Source organism: Vulpes vulpes, chromosome 13, assembly GCF_048418805.1.
Source record: "Vulpes vulpes isolate BD-2025 chromosome 13, VulVul3, whole genome shotgun sequence".
NCBI lineage: Eukaryota > Metazoa > Chordata > Mammalia > Carnivora > Canidae > Vulpes > Vulpes vulpes.
In genome coordinates this window covers 132,718,649-132,741,928 of record NC_132792.1, presented here as the reverse complement: position 1 = coordinate 132,741,928, position 23,280 = coordinate 132,718,649, and positions in this window count along the sequence as shown.

Here is a 23,280-nt window from a genome sequence, read left to right as displayed (position 1 = left end):
GTTCTCCACAAGGAACCCAATGTGGGACTCGATCCCTAATCCCAGGATCACATCCTGAGCCGAAGGCAGACGCTCAACCACTGAGCCACCAGGTGTCCCCCTGAAATTATTTTTATTTTTTTTTATTTATGATAGTCACAGAGAGAGAGAGAGAGAGAGAGAGAGAGAGGCAGAGACACAGTCAGAGGGAGAAGCAGGCTCCATGCACCGGGAGCCCGACGTGGGATTCGATCCCGGGTCTCCAGGATCACGCTCTGGGCCAAAGGCAGGCGCCAAACCGCTGCGCCACCCAGGGATCCCCCCTGAAATTATTTTAAACAAGCTTCTGTGTGAGGCCAATGCTGCAGGTCCTTGGACTACATTTTGAGTTGCAAGTTTCTACTATGTTTTGCCAAGTTGCCTTCCAGGAAGCAGATACATTTGGATAGTATTTCATGTTTACAAAGTGTTTAAGTGTAAAAATACTTTCATATAGATTAATTCATTTGGTTAGTTTAGAACCATAGGCGTTTTCATTCATCCTTGTTTTATGGATATGGATATAGGCTTTGCTTGGCTACTAGAAAGATTAAGAACAACCAGGATGGTAATGAAAATAAAACCTTGTCACATAAGGGGCTACTGAAGAGACTTTGGATGTTTAGCTTAAAGGATATATGTACATGATAATTGCCTTCAATATATTGTTATAGGGAAATGTTTACATAAGTCTATTTTGAGTGGACATAAAATCTATCTAGGACCAACCATGTGAATGTTACAGAAAAGATGAATTTGCCTCAATATAAAGAAGAACTTCTGGCTAATAATGGTGTATAAATATTGGATGGACTATTTTGTAAAGTAGTGAATTCTATATCTTTGTAAGTATTCAAACAGAAGTTAGATAACCACTTATTACAGGATACTAGGAGGATTCATGCAGGCAGGGTGTGATAGTGAAGTAAAATTGTCACTAAGTATAATATTATAGGGTCTGAGATCTTATCCTTATTAATTACAATTCTATTATAGGTATGAAGTTGCTGAGAAGACTTTAGATTTGATTTGCAAGTATGCTTGAAACTGTTGGTACTATTCACTCATCTACATGGTTTGGTCCCTGCAGTCACCTCCCTGAGCCTTCCTGGAAGAGTCCAAAGTCTCTTAATTATGGATACTCCCATGAGAAGAATGTATATATCAACTGCGGTATCTCTTCCTCCTTCAATTTTAGCTTTTTATTATCTTTCTCTCTCTAGAGAGAAAAAGAAAGACAGGAAGAGAGAAGACTCAAATTACTAAAATTAGAAATGAGACTGGGGGCATTACTACATATTCTACAGAAATAAAAATTGTGAGATAGTACTATGAACAATTATATGGACAAATTGGTTAGTCTAGATGAAATGGACACATTTCTAGAAATGAAAAAGCTACCAAGACTAAATCACAAAGAAATAGACAATCTAAACAGACTTATAACTGGTAAGGAGATTGAATCAGAAATTGAAAATATCCTGACAAAGAAACTTGATGGCTTCACTGGTGAGTTCTACCAAATATTTAAAGAACTAATCAAATCCTTCTCAAACTTTCCCAAAAAATTGAAGAGGAGGGAACACTTATGTTAGAAATTGCCCTGAGGGGATCCCTGGGTGACTTAGTGGTTTAGCGCCTGCCTTTGGCCCAGGGTGTGATCCTGGAGTCCTGGGATCAAGTCCCACATCAGGCTCCTTGTGTGGAGCCTGCTTCTCCCTCTGCTTCTCTCTCTCTCTCACTCTCTCTCTCTCTCTCTCTCTGTGTCTCTCATGAATGGATAAATAAAATCTTAAAAAAAAAAAAAAAGAAATTACCCTGATACTAAAGCCAGCAAAGACTCCACAAAAAAAGAAAACTACAGATCAATATTTTTTTATGAACACTGATGCAAAAATCCTCAATAAAATACTAGCAAACATAATTCAGCAGCATATTGAAAGGATTATACTCCATGATTAAGTGGGATTTATGCAAGGATGGCTCAACATATACCAATCAACCAGTGTAATAGACCACATCAAAAAAATGAAGGAAAGAAAACACATGATCATCTCAATTGATGCAGAAAAAAAATTGACAAAATTCAATACCCTTTCATGATAAAAACACTCAATAACAGAGATAAAAGGCACATGATAAAGGCCATATATGAAAAACCTATAGCAAACACAATACTCAACTGTGGGAGACTGAAAGTTTTTCCTCTAAGATCAGGAACAAGGCAAGAATGCCTTTCTTTACCACTTCTATTTGACATAGTACTGGAAGTTTTAGTAGGGCAATGAGTCAAGAAAATGAAATAAAAGCATCTGAATAGGAAAGAAGTAAAATTATTTCTGTTTGAAGATGACATGATCTTACATATAAAAAATCCTAAGGACTCCACAAAGAAGCTATTAGAACTGGTAAGTGAATTCAGCAAGTAGTAGGATACAAAGTCAACAAACAAAAATCAGTTGATTTCAATATACGAACACTAAGCAGGAGCACCTGGATGGCTCAGTTGGTTAAGCATCTACCTTTGGCTCAGGTCATGATGTCAGGGTCCTGGGATCAACCCCGAAGTCAGGCTTCTTGCCAGTGGGGAGTCTGCTTCTTTCTCTCCCTCTGCCTCTCCCCTTGCTTGTGCTTTTTTTTGTTTTGTTTTGTTTTTTCTCTCTCTCTCAAATAGATAAATAAAATCTTTTAAAAAACCCCAGTGAGCCATCTGGAAAGGAAACGACAAAAACAATTTCATTTATAACAGCATTAAAAAGAATAAAATACTTATGAATTAACCAAGGAGATGAAAAACTTGTACAATGAAAACTATAAAACATTGCTGAAATAAATTAGAGAGGGCATAAATAAATGGAAACACTCTCATGTTCATAGCTTGGGAAGACTTAATTTGTTAAATTCTGGTATTACCCAAAGCAATATGCAGATTCACTGTAATTCCTATCAAAATCCCAAAAAACAGTTTTTGCAGAAATAGAAATATCCATCCTAAAATTCACATGGAATCTCCAAAGGAATCTGACTAGCCAAAACAATCTTGAGAAAGAACAAAATTGGAGGACTTATGTGTCTTGATTTAAAAACCTACTGCAAATCTACAGTAATCAAAACAGCATGGTATTGGCATAAAGATAGACATATGGATCAAAGGAATAGAAGAGAAAGTCCAAAAACAAACAATTGAATATATGATCAAATGAATTTTGACAAGGATGTGAAGTCCATTCAGTGGGGAAAGGAGAGTGTTTTGAACAAAAGTGTTGGGAAAACCAGGTATCTACATGCAAAAAAATAAAGCTAGACCTTTACCTAATACCATATACAAAAATTACCTCAAAATAGATCATGGACTTACGTGTAAGATCTAAAATAATGAAACTTTCAGACAAAAATATATGGCAAAAGCTTCATGATGTTGGCTTTGGCAATGATTTCTTGGATATGACACCAAGGCATGGGCAATGAAAGAAATAGACAAATTGGACTTCATAAAAATTTTAAAAATTTGCATATCAAGAAACACTGTCCACAGAATAAAAAGGCAACCTACAGGCTGGGAGAAAATATGTGCAAGTTCTGTATATAAAGGATTGGAATCCAGAATATATAGACACCTCCTAATACTCAACAACAAAAAACATACAACCTAATTAAAAAATGGGAAGGACTTCAAAGAAAATATATGGACATTTATCCAAAGAAAATATATGGATGGCCAATAAGCACATGCAAAAATGCCCATCATTAGGGAAATGCAGATAAAAACTTTGATGAGATACCATCTCACAACCAGTAGGGTAGCTACTAAAAAAAACCCTCAGAAAGCTGTGAACTGTTAGTGGCAATGTAAAATGGTATAGTCACTGTGGAAAACAGTATGGAGCCTCTTCAAAAAATTGAAAGCAGGGTCTTGAAGAGATATTTATATGTCCATGTTCACAGTAGCATTATTTGCAATGGCTAAAACATGGGAACAACTCAAGTGTCCATTGACTGATGAATAGATAAGCAAAATATGATACACACACACATACACGCAATGGAATATCAGGCTTAATAGGAAAGAAATTTTGCAATGCGCTACAACATGAATGAGACATGAACACATACTAAGTGAAATAGACGTGTACTATATGAGTCCATTTATATGAGGTATTTAGAATAGTCAAATCATAAAGACAGAAATTAAATGATGACTTCTAGGGGCTGTGGGGAAGGGAAATGGAGAGTTATTGTTTAATAATTAGAGAATTCAGATTTGCAAAGTGGGAGACATTATGGAGATGAACAGTAGTGATGGCTCAATTTGAACATATTTAATACCACTGAATTGTTAGTTAAAAATGACTAAGATGGTAAGTTTTTAATGTCACATTTTATTTTAACTCATTAAATAAAACAAAACAAAATAAAAACTAAAAACATGTCTCACTCCCTGAGGACAGGAATTACTGAGCTGGGAGGACAAGTTCTCTTACAAAGTTGCTTAGACCTTAGGCAAATGACCAGCTAAACTAGTTTTATTGTCACATGACCATGACTCAGTTTTTTTCTGCTTTAATGAACTCATCTGTATCTCCTGTGTGATGTGTACAGTTCCATCACTTCTTTGTGCTCTATATTTTCTGGGGCAGTTCAGATAAGGGAATGTTCTATAGGCCGGATTCAAAAAAAATAAGTTTATCGAGATATAATTCACAGGTTATATAATTCACCAATTTAAAATATGTAATTTGATGGTTTATAGTATATTCACAGAGTTATATAACCTTTACCATAGCCAATTTTAGAACATTTTTATCACCTCCCCCCCAAAGAACCTCTGTACCCATTAACAATTACCCAAATACTCTTGATCATAGGCAACCACTGATTACTGTTTTTACTTTCTGTTGCTATAGATTTTCCAACTCTGAACATTCCATAAAAATGGTATCATATTTTTTGAGTGTGTATGTGATGGCTTCTTTCACTTAATATAATGTTTTCAAGGCTCATCCATTTATATTACATATTAGTATTTCTTTTTTTGATGAGTAATATTTCATTGTATAGATACTGCAGCTTATTTATTCATTCACTAGTTGATGGACAGTTAGGTTGTTTTTTTCTTTTTGACTATCATTAACAATCCTGGCATATGTATTCATGTGCAAAATTTTGCCTATTTCTGGACCAGATTTTGATGAAATTTCTGGAAGGTGGAATTAGGATGGGACCATTTTAACAAACCAGAGCAGAAGCCATGGCCCAGAAGACATGGGAGAAAGGTGGAGCAGGGATGGGAGGTATCTTTATCGATAAAAGCTATTAAAGACACCATCATACCTATTATTTATGCAGTACTTATTAATTACCAAGCATCATCAAGTAATGCTTCATTGTTACAACAATCCTATGAGAGAATAAACCTTGTTAGCTTCATTTTATGAGAGAGAAAGCGGATGGGCAGAATTAACTAAAATGCTGAAAATCACATAATAAGGAGGACTTTGAATCTGGTCTACCTAAGTCCACTTTTAGTTGCTGCACCAAACTACAAGCCCTAAACTCCATTGTGGCAGGTGTGGGGAGAGTGTGGGACATTGATCAAGATAATTAAATGAGAATTTATGTAAGAGCTGAGTTAGTTCTTCATGTTTCTATTCATCACCTTCCAGTACAGAGCCTGGAACCAGCAGTATTTACTCCAGGATTAATTCTAATTGACAGAACAAATTTTGAAGTCCTTAGAAGATTATGTTTATTCTCACAGTCTACCATAGCTCAGCATCCTTCCTAGACTTCATTCCCAAAAAACTTGTTGCTATTTCCTCAAACTGCCTTTTGCTAAGTCTCCCAGCTCTTCCTTTTGAAAAATGTAGTCTGACAATTTTTGTCTTTAGTTGGAATACTATATCTCTTTCATTTAATCTCTAAGTCCACCATTTTACCATTTATATTCTATCTGCCACACCTGTTCTACCTTTCTTTTTTTCCCTCTGTGCTTACTCTTGAATCAATGAAATATATTTATCCTTCTTCCTCCATTAACTCATTTGTTGTCATTTATTATTTTTAGGAGTTTCCCTAGGGATCACAGTAAGCATCCTTGGCTGCTTAAGGTCTAAAATATATTTGTATTTTTACTACTTCCAAGACAATGAAAGGTCTATATAATACTTTAGGTCTATATAATACTTTAAAGTTCTTTACTTCCCTCATACCTTCTGTAGTACTGCTGTCATGTATATTTAATTCTTCATACATTTAATGCCTCATTACACATTTTAGTTGTTGCTTCATGCCATCAATATTCTTACACACACATTTACCTATTCATTCTTCAGTATTTCCATGGCTCCATCTGGTATCATTTTCATTTGCCCAGAGAACTTTATTATTTTGTTTTCTTTATTTTTTCCCACAGAACTTTGACTTCCCTTTAGTGTGGTGTACTGGAAACTATTGCAGTTTCTCTCTCTTTTTTATGAGTTATTTTACTTTAATTTTTGATGTGCATTTTCAAAAGGTATAGAATTCTGGATTGGCGGTACATCCACCTCTCAGCACTTACAGAAAAAAAAATTCTATTGTTTTCTAAATTCCATCATTTTGATGGAGAAGTCTCCTTTTGGTTCCCCTGTTGATGATCTTAAAATATTCTTTTTGCATTTGGTTTTCATCAGTTTTACTGCCAAGTCCATGGATGTTCTCTCTGGAGTGTTCTGGAAGGTAGTTAAGCTGAGTTTGGCTGACTAAAAGCTTTTGGTGAGTCACAGTCAAAGGCCTGGGGTATTTTCCAGGCTCCCTTCCCTTTGGAACTTCAATTTTTACCTCCTTAGTTCTTTGGGATTTTCAAAAATCCAACCTCTTAGCTTCTACTTTCTAAATGGTACATGCCTCAAACCCTGAAGCTGACTGTCTGGTTCACCCTCAGTGAGCTTTCCTTCTTTACAGATCTTGGTTCTTGCTGTCTTGGTAATTCCCTGATACTTTTAACAAATGCAAAAAATGTTTTATACTGTTTTTCTAGTTGTTTTCAGTGGAAAGACTGGCCTAATATAAGCTAACCAGTTATAGCTGGAAGACTTCAATGACTTCCAACTATTTCTAATATTTTCCTATGTTTCTATCTCATATAGGTCCAGAAAAAAATCATTCAGTTTCTTCTACTCTTTTCATCTTGCCAACATTCTATTGCTGAAGGTCTTGTGAGACAGTATCTTCCTGGCATGGCTCTTTCATTGCTCAACTTTGTGCATACCCTCACTCTGAACCACTAAATCCTTATCCCACTACAAAGATGGAGATGTAACTGTATAACACTGATAAATACATTACAAAATATTTAAGATATATAAAATGTATACTATGAGTACACACATGTACTTACTTCCCAGTTGAAGTCCTCCCTCTACCCTGATTTTTTATCCCTTTCCATACCTGTCAAAGGGTACCCAGTCTCTTGAATTTACTGTTGATCTTTTTTTGGTGCCTTTCTTTATGCTTTTGCATATATGCACGACTCAAACATTATATATGATCAGAAATATGTATTATGCCACATACATTCTTGGGCAACTTGCATTTTTGCTTAATGCTATCTTTGTGAAACCCATGTTTTCTAAGTATATGCAGCTTTAATTCATTTATTTTCATTATATGGAGAATTCCTTTATATAACTGTATTGCAATTCAGTTAGCTCTTCTCCACTGATGAATATTTATATTCTTTCAAATTTTTTCTATGACAAACAATCGAGCCCTAAATATTCTTTTACTTATTTACTCGTGCACCTGTATAAGAGTTTCTCCAGGGTACATGCCTCACTGTACCCTTTATATTTATAGCATAGTATAAAGAATAAGTTATAGCTGATATTAGAATTATCTTCTCTTAAAGCCCATTTACTCAAATCAGATCTCAGAGTTACTTAGCAGAGGCTAACCTCAGAGTCCAGGACTAGCTGCCTCCAAAACCCAGAGAAAAAAATAATCATGTTAAACTCATTTGCTCTTTGAGAATTATCCTTTTCTCAGTACAATTAACAATAAGAACTTCATGTTCTTCAGGGAAAATTCAGGCCCTTCTATTTTCATGATCTAGACAAACCATAACACTAGAATGAGAGTATAATAGAATAAGAGTATACTGTTAGAATGACAGTAGAACTATTCCAAAGTTGGAATTATGGAGCTTTGACACCATGGGGGCAACCCCAGTAATTGGAGCATGTTGTGCCACTGAGGCCAATATCTTTCTATTTTGCTTTTTCTCTCAGGGAAGGACTGCCTGAATCATTCCTTTTGCTCTGTTCTCACTTCTACTTTTGTATGCTGGAAGCCAAATCATAAATAAACAGGTCACATACATCACTCCACATCTGGTTTTAAGCCTAGGTTGGTCTAGCTCCAGATTTATAAAAAATCAAAACAAAGCAAAAAAAAAAAAAAAGAAAAAGAAAAACAACAATGCCAAACATTTCACTAGTTCTCAAGGATCATAACTTTGCCAAAACACCCAATTTTTATTTCTAAACAAAACATTTAATCCTACAAATATAATTGAGTAGCATGTGAAATTATTTGTGTACAAGATTATACATTGAAGAAAAATGGAAGAATATTGGAAACAAAATGTCCATCAATAGGAGATTGATTCAATAAATACAGTGCCTGCATGCAATTGAATAATATGCAACTTTTAAAAGAATGAGAAAGTTCTCTGTATGCTTGTTGCTAAGGTATATTATTAAATAAAAAAGCAAAATATAGAGCAGTATATATATTTTGCTGTTCTTTGTGTAAAACAAGGGGAAATAAGAAAGCACATTTTAATTTTCTCATATTTGCATAAATAAACTGAAAAATGATGCTGGACATTAATAAAAGTGAATACCTGAAGAGACCAGAGAGAGGGTAGGAACTAAAAAGAAGGGGATGAGGACCTGGGCAGATAGAGGTCAGGAATGAAAGTAAGATTTTCACTTTTTTACTTTAAAGCTTTTGAATCAGGAAAATATATAATTATTATAAAAAAAAGAACAAGTACACTAACAAGCTCAACACTTAGTATTAGTCCATGATCAAAACAACATCTTCATTTGAGTTATTTCCTCCAGTCTTGCCTAAGTAAGGTGTGAACACTTGTCTTGCATTTTCATTGCTGAAAGGATAGGGCAATGGAGGTGCTTTGGTGGCTCAGTTGGTTTAGCATGCAACTCTTGATTTCACTCAGGTTGTGATCTCAGGATTGTGAGATTGAGCCCTGTATAGGGCTCTGTGTTGAGCATGACTTAGAGATTTGAAAAGACCCCAAACCAGGGCACTTCACCATGAAATTTCAGAACTGCATGTATAACAAGAAATTCTCATGACCTTCTAGAAAAAGAAATACAAGTCATGCATAAAGTCATGTAGAGAATGGACATGACAATGAGCTTTTAGTAACGTAGAGGCTAGAAGGCAATGAGACCATGACTTCAAAAGTCTAAGACAATTTGATTTTTAGCTTATAACTTAATATCTAGCTGAACTGCTTACTAATCAAGTGTCAGCATAGATATATGAGAGATATGGCATATGTTGTTTTTTGGGTATCCAAGAGCTTCCAAGTTCGTTTTTCCCTTTCTACCTTGCACTGTAGGCTGTGAAAGGTGATTATTTCAGATGCTCTCACACTTAGAAATCACCACACAATTTCAATTTTGGCCAAGGAGACATAAATAGAACTCTTCGAGTGGATCTCTGAGAAAGAATTTGATTGCCCTTCATTTGTCTCTCCCTTCTTTTTTTCCTCTCCTTTTCCCTTCCCTCCCTTTCTCCTTCCTATTTAGTTATCTATCTATCTATCTATCTATCTATCTATCTATCCATCTATCTAGACATAGCATAACCTTCATCTTCTTACTTTTACGATATTGGGGTGTCTTGTTATATTCCTCATTTAATGGTATCTTCTTCTGAAGGAATAGAGAAGTTCAGGTATTAACAGTTTGTTTGTTTAATTTTGGTGGAGGGATTAGGAGTCCTTCAAATTCTGTGGTTCTTTTTTTGTCTCACAAGACTACATTTTCCCCCTTTTTTTCTTTCTTTTTCTCTTAACACCAAATTTCCAAAGGGCCTTATTTTCTTTTGTCTTTCTTTTCTCTTCTAGAGCTAAGACTGTCTCATTAAATGCAGTCTATGTTTACACCAGGCCTGTCTGTTCAGATTGTACCAATCATTTTAAACGTGTCTAGTTCTTCTCTTAGATTTGAAATTCCTTCCCAGTAGTCTGTGCTCCTCCCTCCCTAGATACTTTTTTAGTTTTTTTTTTTCTAATGTATGAAGCCCCTTTTACTAGCTTCCCCCTCCTTTCTTCCATGTAGTTTTTATTGGTTCACCTCCAAATAGTCTTGCAATAGGGTGTTGTGGGGTGGTAAACTGAGAGACCATACATTGTAATTTGCTGATTTTATTCTTTAATTGCAGTTATTTTGCAGTTTTTTCACTGTCTGTCTTTAAGTTATACCGAGGGTATGATTTGGTGTAGAAATTACTTTTTCTTTGTAATTGTTTCAAATCATTTGATGAGGATCCTGGGGGATGGGTCACTATACAGCCATCACTGTCCTCAGCTACTCCAGAATTTTTGCTTATACATGTGCTTGTTTATATGTATTCGTTTAGATAATAAATTCTTGAGAGACAGGATCTGCTTATTTTTTCCTTACTAGCACAATGCTCTTGCATGTACTTGCTGCTAAATGATTCTCTTATTCAGGGTCAATGAAATGGTCCCTTAACCATTGGGATGCCTCGAGGATTACTGATATATTCCTATTAGTTTTAAATTTAAGGCAAAGAGACTGACTAGTATTTACCTTTCAGTAGTATCAGTGAAAACTAATGAAAAAGTTGGAATAATGATAAATTTTTAAATAAGTATAGTAAGATTACTTTCATATGTGGCAAGGACCTTGGGGAGGGGATACTTCTTTGCAAGGAGATCATCATTTATAATTGCATACTTCCTAGTTTTGTGGATTTTGTGTTGCAATAACACCTGATTAGCTTGTTTTCTTAATTAGGTTAAGTGTTTCTTACTGAAATGGTGTTCACTTTATCCATTTGCTTTTCAAACTTAAAAATAAAAATCATGGCTGGCAAAAGGCAATGTTAGCTCACACTGTCCATGACATCATGTATTTTACATGGAAATTTTGTGAGACTTATGGAGGACTATGGTCTTTACAAAGCCTCTCAGAAGAGCAGATGCTGAATTTCTTTTTGGTGCTTATTCTTCTTTTAGCTGTCTTCACTATCAGGAAGTTCTTCCTTATATGAATCCTTCATGTTACTGAATCCTTCCTTGTTAACCACAATACCTCCAATAAGAAAACAAATAGCTTGAATTTTTGTTGGTTATTTTCTCCACAGACATATCCATAGTTTTAATTCCTACTGCATTTTGTGTAATTTAAAATTATATAGCTTAATTTTATAAGTCAAAGATAATTTTTGTCTATTCTTAAATATTCTACCATACATGCTGGGATTATAGATCATACTTCTGGTAAAGCAGATGAATAAAGGACTATTTTAATTTTAATTTTTTAAAGATTTATTTATTTACTTGAGAGAGAGAGAACATGGGGCAGAGGGGCAGGGGCAGAGGGAGAGAATCTCAAACAGATTCCCCACTGAGCATGGAGTCTAATGCAGGGCTCTATCTCATGACCCTGAGATCATGACCTGAACCAAAATCAAGAGTCAGATGTTTGACTGAGCCATCCAGTGCCCTTGAATGAGGGATTACTTTTTAAAAAAATGATAAATATATCTATTTACTTAGTAAATATTTATTGAGTACATAGTGTGTGCCAGGTATTGTGCATACTTGTACTCCTGGACAAATTGTTGTACAAAGACTTTCAAGAATGTACTTTAAAAAACAAGTAATTATAACTAGCACATTGGCATGGGAACATGATTGTTTCCAAAATATTTGAAATATTTTGTGTTTCATAATAGTTAAAGCTGTCTTTTACAATTTTGTTTATAGCATTAAAGTTCACGAAGTGCTGCTTTTATAGATAAAATAAAGGGGCACTTCAACTATGACTCTTTTTGAATTATCACAACTTCAAAACTATTGAAAATAAGACCTAGATTTTTGCAATGACCTCTTGACTGATCTTCTTATTTTTACTCTCGCCCACTTAGAATAAATTCTCCACCATGCAGCCAGATTGTTTTCTTATATTGTTAATTTAACTTATCCCACTTCTCTGCTTAAAAGCCCCCATCAGTTTCCCATTAAAGTTTTTGAGTCTTTTAATATTTGTTAAACATATTTTGGATCGGTCGCATTTTGTTGAGTGTAACATATCTACAGAACAAAATAATATTATAATGTATATAACTGAAACAGTGAAATCTAATCAGCAGTAAGCTCTGTCACAACCAGATATTTAAAAGGAATGCAAACACCTGTGTAAGTTGAGTTTTAAGATAAATAGAGGCTCAAGATTATAATGTATCCAGGAAAAAAATGTGGAGAAATTCCCTACATTTTATTTTATTATTTATTTTTAAAGATTTTATTTATTCATGAGAGACAAAGAGAGAGAAGCAGAGACATAGGCAAAGGGAGAAGCAGGCTCCCTGTGAGGAGCCTAATGTGGGACTTGATCCCAGGACCCCAGGATCATTATCCAAGCCAAAGGCAGATGCTCAACCACTGAGCAACCCAGGTGCCCCATGAAAATCCCTATATTTTAGAACAAAGTCTAAGCTTTTAGACTATAGTTAAAAGACTATAGTCTTGGCAATAAGTTCTAGAGAAGCCAACGTGACTGCATCTTTGCTGTGCTATTTCTCTTAGTTGCAAAACACTTGTTTGGGGGCACTATTAACCTTTCAAGGCTACCTTTGGTTTCCCCTGGTTATGACACATGGAGAAATGTACAAAGGTAGTTGTTAGGGATAATCACCAAATGTTTTCAGAAGAGGATACTTTGTTGACTGAGATGATGGGTTTGAGGTTACTGGGTTGGAGAAGCCCTGGAGAACAGAATTGTTCTAATAATCCAAGAGTGGAAGGCTGGTGGGGAGAAGACAGGGAAGGCATTTAGTTTGGAACCAGGGGATAGAGCAGCTGTGGGAAGAGTTGAGAAGAGGGCAGGGGTGGCATGTCATCAAAGAGGAACTTTGAGAGAAAGCAGGGATTTCTATTGATTTTTAATTTAAATTTTAATGTAAATTTTAATTAAATTTTTGCCTTATAGTGTCACATATATTTCTTTGTTTTCCCACAGAAACATCTGAATTATTTGTTAACACTTCAGAGAATTAGGTTTACTTTTAAGGAATAATCTTGTGGGAACAAGAACAGAGATTGCCAATGGAATTAATTTATTTACTTTAAGGAAGTACACTGTACTCTATACTCAGATTTGCATATGTGCATGGAAGGAGGTTCAGGATGAGTATGGATATCTTGGAGACCTTGGATGAATATGGAGTCCTTCTTCTATTCCTCCAGATGTCTCTGTTTTCAGAACGTGATGACTTCAGAGCTGCAAATAGTTAAGGAGAGAGATAATACAGGTTTTTTTGTAAGATTTTAAGCCTTATGGACCAACCTATACTATACTGGGAACAAAAGCTTTCTTCGTGTAGCCTATTTGGAATCCAGTCTTACAGGTGGCACTAGGATACCTGAAGCAGAATATTAAGGTTGGATCTAAACAGTAGTGAGAGGGAAGCCTGGGTGGCTCAGCGGTTGAGCATCTGCCTTCGGCTCAGGGTGTGATCCCGGTCCAGGGATCAAGTCCTGCATTGGGTTCCCTGTGAGGATCCTGCTTCTCCCTCTGTCTATGTCTCTGCCTCTCTCTGTGTCTCTCCTGAATAAACAAATAAAATCTTTAAAAACAAAACAAAACAGTAGTGAGAATGGGAACTAAAGACTAGACTTGGAGCCATAAGAACAGAGCTGAGAGTTATGGCAGAGAGATGGCTCATAGCAGAATGAACATTTGAACAGATGGAGGGCAGGGGTAGGAGAAGACCTTTCTTGCAGAATATGATTCAGGAGTGGTGGGAAGTTCTAGCCAGGCAAATGCCTCTCCATCTGCTGACTGGTACATGAAGTTCCACTTTTAGGTCTTTATCCATTTCATTTAGGTGATGCCTTTGATGCCTCTGTCCCTCCTGTGACATAAGCACAAGGCTTCACGTGGTAGTTGCTAAATCCTGATAAAATCCAGATACCCAGAAAAAAGGGTATGCCAGATAAAATACAAATTTTGCACAGGCTATACTTACTTTAAAACATTATTTATTGTTTATCTGAATTTTAAAATTAACTGGTTGTCCTGTATTTATATTTGCTAAGTCTGGCAACTCTGTCTGGAAAGGGTCAACAATATTAGCAGAGGTCAGTCATTTAAAACTGAGTGTAAATTAATTTGTCAGATTTTTTTTTTCTTGAAAGCAAGGTTTTTATGGGGAGGGGTAAATCTATGGGAGTCTATGGGAAAAAGGAGTCAGGATGCTGGCCTTTAGAGAAAATCTTTATGGAGAAAGAATAAATAATAAAAAAGCAGGAATTATCCAAGGAGGTGGTAATAGAGATGGATTGTGGAGTGAAAGATACCTGTGACAAAGGGAACAGCATGGGCCAAACCAGGGAAGTGAGAATCATAATGGTATGAGTTTAGGAAATAGGACTAGGCAATATCACCAGAGGATTAAGAGGGAGGCAGGGAGAAATAAGAATGAGAGATGAAGACTAGACCAGAAAGGTCTTGTATGCTCTTGAGCTTGGACATTGTCCAAAAAGCGATGGGTTTTGAGGATGGACTTGCCATGCCACACTTGCAGCAGTGTGGACGGTAGATGGGGGTGGCAGGGCATTAACTTCCATATGTTTACTTTGCCAGTAGAATGATTGATATGCAATATGCTTGCTTTACTCATTTATTTATGAGTCTACTCCCTGAAGGCATCAAGGTTGGGATGCTTAAGGATTTCTGTAATACATTAAGGTAGGTTTGCAATATGAGTCAGCCCCTTAATAACTGCAAAACTCATCAGATGATTAGCAGTGTGGGTTAGTGAAGGCCCTGTGATAGATTAATGCTTCAAATGCCTTAAGATGACATTTTTTTTTTTTCCTGTAGGGAGGAGTGATTAACAAGCATAGACATTAAGGCTCTGGTTATAATTAATTTATATAAGGTGAGAAAAGGTAGTCAGTGCAGCTAAACTCTATTAAATTTAAGCAGAGGACAGTTGAATGAGCTTATAATATAATATGTAAACTTTAAATTGCACAGGAATTTCAGCTATCACTTCCTTGTGACTTTAAAAAACTTTCCCCCTAGTATTCATTTTGCCTTCAACTATTTTTTTTTACTAAACATCATATTAAGACACTGCATCTACATACATCTTTGAAGATTACTGAGTATTATATTACCAGGTTGTGGTCTTATCTCTTTAAAGAAATTAGTAGACATAGGCCCAGGGTGTTACATCCAAGGGGCTGCCTTTGGTCCAGGTCCCAGCCTGGAACTTGATCTCTTCATTCCAGATCTTCTACTCAAAGTCCACATACTAGCTAGGTCTTCAGAAAGAAGATCTCCCTTTCACTGCAGGGTCCTGCTTTTTCTCCAGACTCATCCCTTGTCTTTTCCACCATTTCTTCAAATGTGCCCTGCTTGTTTGTATCTCCAGAAATTTACAGACGGGGGTCTCTCAGTAGGGATGGTTCCTTTTATTTTCTCCTGCAACACTTTTTTGTTCACTTCCTTTACTATTTTTCTTCTGAGGACTGCATGTTTTCCTGGACTATTTCTTCTGATCCATTAATCTGTTCATTCTTACTAGTAATATACCTTCACAACATTTTATCTTTATACTAAGATGCTTGGTAAAGTAATTTTTCCTCTACTTTGTTTTCATCAAAATTTTCTAGACTCCTTTTCCTTATGAATTCTTACAGATCGATTTTGTAATTGTCCTGTTAATGAGCAATTTGTTGGGTTTACTAATTCATTGAAACTCCTTTCCTGTATATTAGCATATTACAGTCTCTAGGTTTTCTCTTCCATTGTTCCAGTTATTCTTTTTTAGTCTCCTTTTACTTTCCCAGCTAGGATTCTCTCCTTATTTTCTTTTGATTGTCCTACATTTTCTCCTTAGCTGATTTCGTCCATATCCATGGCTGACCTTGAAAGTAAAACAGACAGTTAGTTTACCAGCAAAATGGGTTTATTCAGGAACAGCAGAACTGCAGTTTGGAACATGCAAGCTATAGCAAAAGCCATAGGCAAGTCTGCAGAACAAAGCAGAGGAACATTCTTTCTTAGAGTAAGGGGTGGGGGGGATTGGGATGAGCTGTTGCAATCTAAAAGTCCATTGGAATAAACTGGGAGTTCCAAGTGTAGTGGATTTTCACTGGCTGAGTTGTGAGAATCTCTCATTGTCTGGGCTGTTGCTGAGGGAGGGGGAAAGTCTTTCCTCCTCCTATGGCTCTGTGAAGGGAAGCAATGAGTGGTAGGATATGGGAAGTCCCTATTCTGACCTCTTTGACTCCATTTTACTTTTTTTTTTTTTTTTTTAAAGTAGACTCCATGCCCAATGTGAGGCTTGAACTCATGACCCTGAGATCTAGAGTCCGTGCAATTTACGGACTGAACCAACCCCTTCCTGACTCCATTTTAAAGGAAGTTTCCAAAAATAAAATAAGATAAAATAAAATAAAATAAATAAAATAAAGGAGGTTTCCTTTATTATGTATCACCCCAACAACTATTTTTACTCATGCTAATCTGAGATCTTTCTCTTCTATCTTCCAAATCCATATTTCCAATTGCCTTTGGGTCATCTCCACAAAGATCTCAAATTTAGCTTGTCCTAACTTGTCCACACTATTCTCCTCCAGACCTGGTCCTTTGAGATTACTTTATTCAGGTTGAAGAGTTACCATTGACCCAGGTTCCCAGAGAATTTCTAATGTCATCTACCCTCCACATTCAGGTAGACACTAATTCCTATCAGTTCTACTTTTCATCTCCAATATCACTACCACTGCATCTGTTTTGGTTAGAGTATCACAATTTCTTGCTTGGACAATAAAACATTCTCTTACCCGTGAGCCTTCCTACTGACCCTTTCTTTTGCTAGTTCAGTTTCTACACATCTGCTAGAGTTGCTAGTGAGCAGGGGAAGGAGCACAGGGAGACAGACCAGCAGAGTCTGATGCTGGGATCAGCCTCACAACCCTGAGATCATGATCTGAGCTGAAATCAAGAGTCAGATACTTACCGACTGAGCCAACCAGGCACCCCTAGAATTTTTTTTATTGAAGTTAGATTTGCCAACATATAACACCCAGTGCTCATCCCATCAAGTGCCCTCTTCAGTGCCTGTCATCCAGTTACCCCATCCCCCTGCCCGCCTCCCCTTCTATTACCCTTTGTTACCTAGAATTGTTTTCCTAAAAGAATTCTGGTCATATCATCAATTGTTTCCTCTACTGAATCTCCATAGGAGGCATTTTTGGGGGTCAGAGGTTGAGTATATTTCCCTCTACCCTTTTGAATTCTTGGCTGAGACTTTGGTAGTAAAGGACATAGAAAATTATTAACCTATAAACTCCTGTATACATGGGAAATACTGAGAGAAAAATAACTCCTCAAGGTGGCTTAGAATTCCAGTTTTTTAAAAAAGATTTTATTTATTTATTCATGAGAGACACAGAAAGAGAGAGGCAGAGACATAGGCAGAGGGAGAAGCAAAGTCCATGAAGGGAGCCTGATGTGGGACCCGATCCTGGAACTCCAGGATCATGCCCTGAGTCGAAGGCAGATGCTCAACCGCTGAGCCACCCAGGTGTCCCAGAATTCCAGTTTATATAGCATCTTCAACAAAGAACAACAAATTTGTGCAGAAATGACAGGACAAAAGAAAGCAGTTTTAGGTTTCTGAGAGTAGAGATAAAAGCTAGTTAGTAAAACTAGTTATATAGATATTTCTGGTGACTTCTTTAGGCTGATAGGGTCTAAAGTAGTCTCTAGAAATTAACTTTTGTCCTTCCTTGTAGAGCGAAGAGGAGGGACATCTTTATAAATTTATGTCCTGATTTTAGGCAAATGAGGGAGACAGGGAAGAGAGCATTTCTTACATCTACTTCTTCTCAGTTGGCTTCAGCTCAAAATAATCCATATGCCAAAATGGTCTATTTTGGGACGGCATAATCTGCTACTCTTCAAGGTCATAAATTCCAAACTCCTTAGCATAACATGTAAAACTCTGTGTAATCTGGCCCAGGCTTCCTGTCCTCTTTATTTTCTACATCTTTCCTTTTTACTCCCATTACTGAGCTTGTTTTAGCTATACCTTTGCAGACCCTATTACTTCTGTTCAGAACACTCTTTCCCATTTTCTACTGCATATTCTTCATAGTCTTTGTCAAATGACACTTCCTCAGAGAAACCTTCCTAAAAATGCCCAGGAAAAATTTCTCTTCCCCATACTCTATTCCCTTCATACCTCCTTCCTTTATATTTTGATCATATCTTACTGTTTATTATATATGTAGACATATATGCACACCCCCTACTTGGGTGTAACATTCTTCGTATATGAAGTAGGTAGTACTCTTCACACTTTTGACTAAATGCACTGTGACTATTATACACACATATGTATATGCATATATGTGTATATTGTATATATGCATGTATACATATGTATTTATGTGTATTTACATGCATTACACACACATACAAAGTGAACAATGCATTTAATCATGTTTCTGAGGAGTATTCCTATATATGAAGACTATTACATGGCTGGTGATATAAATATATTCTTTTTGTTCTTGATGGCCTCATGTGCTATTTAGAAGAAATGAGAGGAACTGGTCAAATAGCTTGTGGAAAGAACTCTGGATCGGGGAGTAAGAGGCTTAGTTATGCCCTTAATCTCCATGTTACCTCAAAGTTTCTATTTCCTTATTGTAAAATAGGGCAAGGTGATGTTAATAATTAGAGGAAATGTCATAAATATTAATGAAGTTTGTAAAAGATTCAGATATAACACAATATATAAACATGAGAGAAGAGAATCAATGTTAATGAGTTCTTGTAATCACAGTGCTAAATATATTACTTCATTTAGTTTATTACTGTATGCTAGAATTTTAGAAACTAAGTAGAATGTTAAATACTATACTATACTATACTATAATATAATATAATATAATATAATATAATATATAGCTTCTTTTGTGTCTGATGACATGAAACAGAGCTGTCTCTTCCTACCAATCTGGTTTAAAAATCAGTGATTATCATTGATAATGAGTTGGCGAAAAAAAGGTTTTACTTATTCAATTTGTTAATAAGTTTGCCTTAGATTCAATCACAAACATACATATACACGCTAATGAACACACACAGATATTTTAAGGATGATCTGGCTAAGTCCCATTCAGAAAAATCAAGTGCCATTTAAGTCACCATGCTCTCTAGTCCTTTGCTACTCATTTTGAAAAAGAAGATTTATTTATTTATTTTTGAGAGAGAGAGAATCCTCAAGCAGACTCTCTGCTGAGCATGGAGCCTGACATAGGGCTTAATCTCAGGACCTGAAGATCATGACCTGAGCCAAAATCAAGAGTCAGATACTTAATGGACTGAGTCAACCAGGCATCCCGCCCATTTTATTTTGCATTATAAGTGAAGATGATGGGAGGGGACATACGTATGTCTATTTATTACATAAGACTATGTACACAGAAATTGTAAGTAACATTCTATCAAATTTAGTTAATGAAAATTAATATAGTCTATTTAATCTGTTAACAATCTAATTGGTTTTATTTAATGACTCACGAATTGGGCAGCATTCCATTTAGCAAATAGAAAAGAGCTCTGAGGAGCTGTACAAAATGATTTTATAGAAGGGGATGGGAAAAGGGTTTCTAGCAGACAGTCAATTGTTTCAGACGAGGTCAACTTCCTATGGGGGAGGGAAGGGGTCTATAAAGTGGATTACTAGTGTTGACTAGGTAATTCCAGATTGAATGATTAAAAGTTACACTCTATCATTCCTATTGTTTCCATTTACATCCTAGTATCATACTGAACAAAATACACAAACATGTTTGCATGCACATATGCACACGCACACAGAGGATATTACTTTGGAGTCATATGCAGTTTGAACCTCTTTTGGCTACTAGAATCAATTTTATATATCCTGAAAACAAATTGAGATAGATTGGTTATATTTTTCTCCTCAAACCACTGGTATTTCACTCATTCATGTCTAATCTTCTTTTTTTTTTATCATCACTCCAGTTTATTTTTTATTTTTTTTCATGTCTAATCTTCTTTACAGTGTTCTCTTTCTCCAATTATACAAATTGAGTTAGAATATTTATCTTCCTTTTATTAGATACAAACTTAGTATAAATATCATAGGTGTCAATATATTTACTATTTTCTTTCCTAAAGGAATATTGAAACTGTTGAGACTCTTCAGGATTTATTTTTAGCTCAATGATGAAATTCTGACATTTTATTGGTAGACAGTCAAGAAATATAAGCAGTATTGCATAATTCTCTGCTTATGTTTTCCAAAGTAAGTATCCATTATATTTTTAAAATAGCTTTTTTGAGGTACAATTGACATGTAGTAAGCTATATAAATTTAAGTGTACAATTAGGCAAGTTTTGGAATATGCAAACCTCTGTGAAATCATCACCACAATTCACATAACAAATGTATGCATCACCCCTCAGAATTTCCTCTACAATTGCTAATTCCTCCCACCTACATTTCCCTAGCTCCCAGCTTCTCACCATCCCTAGAAAAGCACTGATTTGATGTCTTGCACTCTAGATTGATTTGAATCTTCCAAAATCTTATATAATTAGAATCATACAGTATGTATTTTTGTATGGCCTTTTTCACTTAGTATGATTATTCTGACATTGATTTACATTGCTATGGGTAACAATAGGTCATTCATTTTTATTGCTGAGTAGTATCACATTGTGTGAATGTTCCATGCTTTATCCATTAACATTTTTTAAAAGGTTTATTTATTTGTTTTAAAGAGAGAGAGAGAAAGAGAGAGAGAGAGAGAGAGAGAATGCAAGCAAGGGGAGGGGCAGAGGGAGAGGGACACAAGCAGATTCCCCACTGAGAGGGGACCCCAATATAGAGGCTTGATCCCAGGATCCTGAGATCATGATCTGAGCCAAATTCAAGTAATTTGCTAAAAAAACTGAGCCACCCAGGTGCCCCTATTCTTTAACATTTTGATTGCATTAAGCTTGTGTATAGTTTTTGGGTATTACAAATAGATTGCTGTTAATATTTCTGTACTAGGTTTTGCATAGACATATATTTTTATTTTTTATCGGTTAATGAATATCTGAGAGTTGAATGATTAGGTCATATGGCAGGTATATGTTTAACTTCTAAAAGACTGCTACACTATTTTCTAAAGTAGTTATACACCATTTCACATTTCCATTAGCAGCATGTGAACTCTAATAACTTTCTTGGTAAAACTTGTTATGGTCAGGGTAGCTATGTATTAACATTTCATTTTGCATTTTCTTAATGACCTGATGTTTAATATCTTTTCATATTATTATTTACCATCTGTACATATTCTTTGGTTAAGCATCTGTTTAAGTCCTACCATTTTGAAGTTGGATTGTGTATCTTATTACTGAATTTTGGGCTTTCTTTATATATTCGGAATACACATCTTCTATGAAATGTATTACTTGCAGATGTTTTCTCCCTATCTGTAGTTTGTCTTTTCATTCTCTTAACATTGTCTTTTCAAGAGTGGAAGTTCTTAATTTCTATAAAGTCTAATTCATAAAAATTTTTTTTGGTTTGTGCATTTGATATTATATCTAAGACATCTTTGCCTAGCTGAAAGACTTTCATTTATGTTTTATTCTAGAAGTTTTATACTTTTTGGTTTCACATTTAGTTCTATAATCCATTTTGAGTTAACTCTTATATATGGTGCAAAGTATTAATTGAATTTTTAAAATATCATATAAGTATCCAATTGTTCTAGTATGGTTTGTCAAAAAGACTATTATATCTCCACTGAATTCCCTTAGGAAAGTGAATGAATTGCTTAAAAAATGCATACTGCCAAAAGTCTCTTAAGAAGTACATAACCTGAGTAGTCTACATCTATTAAAAAACTTGAATTTGTAGTTTAAAATCTTTTCCACAAAGAACTTCAGGCCAAGATGGTTTCACTGGTGAATTCCACCAAACATTTAAGAAAACAATAATGCTAATTATAGACAAACTCTTCCAGAAAATTTAAGAGGACAGAATACTCTCTGACTCATTCTACAGGACGATTGTTACACTGATACCAAAAACCAAGCCAAAATATAACAAAAAATAAAATACAGATCAATATCCATCATAAACATACATGTAAAAATCCTTAACAAATGTTAAATATAATCCTACCATGTATAAAATGGATAATATATCACGAACAAGTGGAGTTTATTTCAGCAATGCAAGTTTGGGTTAATAGTCAATGTAGTTCACCGTATTTTAAACAAAACCATATGATCATCTCAATAGATGCAAAAAACACATCTGACAAAAGCCAACCTACATTACTGATAAAAACTGTTAGTTAACTAGAAATGGAAGGAAACTTCCTCAATTGAATAAGGGTATTTATGAAATATCTATAGCTAACATCATACTTACTGGTAGAAGACTCAATGCTTTATTCCTAAGATCAGGAACAATGCAAGGATGTTTGATATCACCACTTCTTTTTTTTTTTTCTTTCCTTTCTTTTTTTCTATATATTTTTTGTTGAAGTTTGATTTGCCAACATATAGTATAACACCCAGTGCTCATCCCATCAAGTGCCCCCCTCAGTGCCCATCACCCAGTCACCCCTACCCCTGCCTGCCTCCCCTTCCACTACCCCTTGTTCATTTCCCAGAGTTAGGAGTGTCTCATGTTTTGTCACCCTCTCTAATTTTTCCCACTCATTTCCCATCCTTTCCCCTATAATCCCTTTCACTATTTCTTATATTCTCTGTATGAGTGAAACCATATAATGTTTGTCCTTCTCTGATTGACATACTTCTTACTCAGCATAATACCCTCCAGTTCCATCCATGTTGAAGCAAATGGAGGGTATTCATCCTCTCTAATGGCACATTTATATTCCGTTGTATATATATACTACATCTTCTTTATCCA